General features: G+C 40.0%; 1 non-coding gene across 1 annotated transcript; it reads left to right on the top strand.

Annotated features, from left to right (window-relative positions):
* Positions 1 to 981: 981 nt before the first annotated feature.
* On the top strand, positions 982 to 1,088 carry LOC115848639 (U6 spliceosomal RNA). The gene has a single exon (XR_004037780.1). It is a non-coding gene; the product is annotated as a U6 spliceosomal RNA (small nuclear RNA).
* The last annotated feature ends 3,542 nt before the right edge of the window (positions 1,089 to 4,630 follow it).

Below are 4,630 nucleotides of genomic sequence, written 5' to 3'. Positions count from 1 at the left end.
CTGTATAGATTGAACATTTATTTCAGGCAACTTTGGAGGATGCTGGTGGAGGCTGTGAGTGAGCAAAATCCCCCAATCCCACCTCTTTCTCTCTTCCCTGCCTTGTCACTTACAGTGCCCAAGCTTCAAGTGCTTTAAGTACGATGCAGTGAGCATGTGCGCATTTGGTACCAGTCAAAACCCCCAAAGTGCAGGTCACCAATGGGCCCTCATGGGCAGGGAGGCCCGGGGAAGTGGTGTAGGCACCCATGAGACACTGGCTTCCACAACACGGCCCTTCAGTCTGTGCTGATACCTCGTTCCAACCTCTGTTTCCTGCAAACATCAGCAGTTCCACACCTTGCTATCCCAGTAATGCATCTTCTCAGGAAAGACCACTGGAAAAGTGCAATCAATAGATTAGATACTGCTGCAACTCTTGGAGCTCATCTCCTATTAGGAGTGGGTCCGTGTGTTTGTGCTGGAAAGAGCAGGAGAACAGAGAGTAGCACGCAGTTTTCTCAGCAGGACTGTGACAGTTAAGCACTCAACCCAGTCAGTGAGCTGGGAGGAGGGCAGACAGGAAGACGTGCAGCCAGATGACTCACAGCCCCTCCACCTTGGGAGGCTCTTATCAGTCTAGGGAATCCAATCAAATCACAGAGGTGCCAGGGACAGTGAGAGTTTTATCATCCGAAACAGCCACATTGGCCCTCCAGGTGGTATCTCAGCCATTTTCTGACCCTGCCAGATATGGTAACCAGATGTTGGTGTTGTGCTTTGTCCTCTCAAGGCTCAGCCGGCCTTGCACACACAACTGTGATATATTATGGGTCTGCCTAAGGGAAATGAAGAGCAAATAAACTTGTCTTTTGTGTTCCTTTTGTGCTAGTCCCCAAATAAGCAGATCTTCCCTTCTCCTCTATGTTAACTCACCCAGGAGGGCCCTCTCTGGTTATCATGCCCAGTCTTGGAAATTTCTCCTTAAATGTTCCTCTCTTAGTGCTCACTTCGGCAGCACATATACTAAAATTGGAACGATACAGATAAGATTAGCATGGCCCCTGCACAAGGATGACACGCAAATTCATGAAGTGTTCCATATTTTTTCAGTTAAGGGATACACAAAACAATTAGATGTAAAATATGGTATCGAAACAGTAATCATGAGGGGAGGAGAGTACAGATGCAGGGTATTTTAAAAGCATTTGAAATTAAGAGATCAGCAACTTAAAACAATCACATATAGATAGATAGATAGATAGACTGCTATACAAAATCTCACAGTAATCACAAACTAAAAATCTATAATAGATATACACACAAAAAAGAAAAAGGAATCCAGACACAACACTAAAGATAGTCATCAAATCACAGGAGAGGGGCTTCCCTGGTGGTGCAGTGGTTGGGAGTCTGCTTGCCGACGCAGGGGACACAGGTTCGTGCCCTGGTCCGGGAGGATCCCACATGCCGTGGAGCAGCTAGGCCCGTGAGCCATGGCCGCTGAGCTTGTGTGTCCGGAGCCTGTGCTCCGCAACGGGAGAGGCCACAATGGTGAGAGGCCCGTGTACCGCAAAAAAAAAAAAAAAAAAAAAAAAATCACAGGAGAAGAGAATAAATCTTCCTGCCTTAGTTTCATTCCTTTAGCTAAATCTCTATTATTCTGAAACTATTCTTGCAAATGGAGAATAATTAACAAGTTTTCTGCCTTATCAATTAATGAATTAATTATTGACTCAATTAATTTTAATTCTTCAAATATATTCATCCATCCATTTCTCTGTGTTCCCCTTCTACTCAATAAAATATATGCAAAATATTCTGTTGGTGTCTTAGGGGATTTTGGAAAAAAGAGAGTGATAAACAGAGATAGTGAAAGATATCCAGGGGTTTCTGGACAGGACACCAACAGTGACCACTTTAGAAGGTGATGTTTAAGCTGCCATTGGAGTGGCCGTACTACCCAAAGCAACTACAAATTTAACGTGATCCCTATGAAATTACCTATGACATTTTTCAAAGAACTAGAACAAATAATCCTAAAACTTATATGGAACCACAAAAGACCCAGAATTGCCAAAGCAATCCTGAGGAAAAAGAACAAAGCTGGAGGCACAACCCTCCCAGACTTCAGACAATACTACAAAGCTACAGTAATCAAAACAGCATGGTATTGGCACAAAAACAGACATATGGATCAATGGAACAGAATAGAGAGCCCAGAAATAAACCTACACACCTACAATCGATTAATCTTCAACAAAGGAGGCAAGAATATACAATAGAGAAAAGACAGTCTCTTCAGCAAGTGGTGCTGGGAAAGTTGGACAGCTGCATGTAAATCAATGAAGTTAGAACACACTCTCACACCACACACAAAAATAAACTCAAGATGGCTTAAAGACTTAAAGGTAAGACATGACACCATAAAACTCCTAGAAGAGAATATAGACAAAACATTCTCTGACATAAACCATACCAATGTTTTCTTAGGTCAGTTTCCCAAGGCAATAGAAATAAAAGCAAAAATAAGCAAATGGGACCTATGGTACCATTGGAGTGATAAGAAAAAGCTGGTCATGCCAAATGCAGAGGAAGAGTGAGCTTGGTGAGTCAAGGGTCTGGTCAGAAGATCAGTGGGCCAGGACTGTAGGATGCGAAGGGTGATTTGGGGGAGATCAGATCATGCGGAACTTTGTCAGCTGGGACAGGCATTCAGAAGACACTGGCTTTCTTAATCAGAAGCACATGGTTGAATATTCTGGTTTTTCTGATGTGGGCCTGTCTCTGGTCTACAGTTGCCTTCCATTTTTTGTGTGATACTAGTTTTTCCATTTAAGGTAATGTGAAGTTTCCTTTTAAAGTAAATGTATTTAAGGAAACAGAATAAGGCCTTATAAAAATATTGAGTGAATAATATAGATATGGCTAAAACCATAAAGTTGGTACATGAATGACTAAAATTAGAGAAACACTGCCCTTGGGCAGAGCGAAATGGGACAATCTGTTTGCGTCCCAATATGCTTAGGAGACCAGATGCCCAGTACTTTGCCGAGGATTTGAGAAGGCAGCCGCCTAGAGAAAGAGGCAGATGTGACTCTGCCTGGTGTTGTTCTAAAAGCCCAAGTGTCCACATAAAGGTAGCACAGAATATCCCTCACCTCATGGGTCACCTAACTGATGGCCAGGAAGCACTGAGGCTCCTAGCACTTTCCACACACCATTCAGATGCCAGTCATGGCCTCTTTAGGGTGCTGTACTTTACTTTACCTTTTAAGTTGCTCTTGATAATTATTTTAAACAGATTTCCCCAGCACAAAATAGGGAGGAGACTCACTGTGATTTCTTCTAAACCTTATACATTGTTAAAAAAAAAGGCCTCACAAATACGGAAAGAAAATTCTGACAATTAAATACCCAGTGGCACACAGAAATAAAATGACAAGAATTACATTACAAAGATACCAAGATTTCTTGATTTTAAGTTCTGTTTAAAAATCTGTATTTCTGCAAATATCTGCATTCCTGAAATCAGACTACAGTCTCACAATTGATGTTTTTAAAAAATCTTACCAGGATATCTAGAACCTTGACTTTTTTTTAATGCACCTTGAAATTATCATGTAAATTTAAATGAGGCAAGACTCCCCATCTCATTGTTAAAATGAGTTGTAAGCATTTATTATGTCTATTATGTATGCGATGGAAAAGTGCTAATAATTCTTTTCTGACCTGACAGAACAGTCTTACAAGTATTTATACAGTTCAGGACACAGAGATGTTAATACAACACTAGTACCAAGGAAGCAAATGATCAAGTAAGACAACAAATCAGAATTGCAGGTTTCTTTGGGAGATTATTTTCCACAGTACACGCAAAATTTTCTGAAGACTTTAGCGTCTTGCAAAACTCTTGTTCAAATTATACCGCCAAGGATGACTGGTTGCAACTATACATCTTCATATAAGCCTCTGTGCACAGGAAAACCAGATGAATGTTCTTGTGAGGGTTCTCCATCTATTCCTTATCGGTATGATTCGTTAAACTGATCTGTGACAAAAATGACCCCCCTCTTCCTCTGAAGCTTAAGGGGGAGACACAACTCCATCTTTTTCTGAATCTCTTTTTGTTCATTATGAGGAGTTGCATTTTAAAGCCAGATTCTAGAATTATATTAACTTTCAAAACACTAATCAGGCCTAAAGACCAATTCTATTAGGAAAAAGAAAAAATGGAGAAAGGGATGAAAAGAACTTTACCTAAAGACAATTAAATAGGAGCATATAGCATTAACTAATCACAGGACTAATAACAAAGTTGCAAAAGACCCCAAAACACAAGAACTGGTTCAATAAAGCAGAGAGTCAGTGTGCTGTAAAACAAAAGTAATCTGAAAGAATCTTCAGATTGGATGTGGAAAACATTTAAACTCAAACTTTGATTATGGTACCAAAGAAAAAAGTAGTGAATATATATATATATATTTATTTATTTATTTATATATGGCTATTAACATTTACTAAGAAAAAAAAGGAGGTCATTTAATATGTTTTTCTTTTTTCTCAAAAGCTATTATGAAACCAGTGATGCATCTTCTATTGACGCATCTCAGAATTGAGGGAACATGGTACTTCTGTCATCAATATGTGT

Source organism: Globicephala melas, chromosome 3 (genome assembly GCF_963455315.2).
Source record: "Globicephala melas chromosome 3, mGloMel1.2, whole genome shotgun sequence".
NCBI classification, from domain to species: domain Eukaryota; kingdom Metazoa; phylum Chordata; class Mammalia; order Artiodactyla; family Delphinidae; genus Globicephala; species Globicephala melas.
The sequence above is the reverse complement of the archived record's forward strand: the minus strand, read 5'-3'. Positions and strand labels throughout refer to the sequence as shown.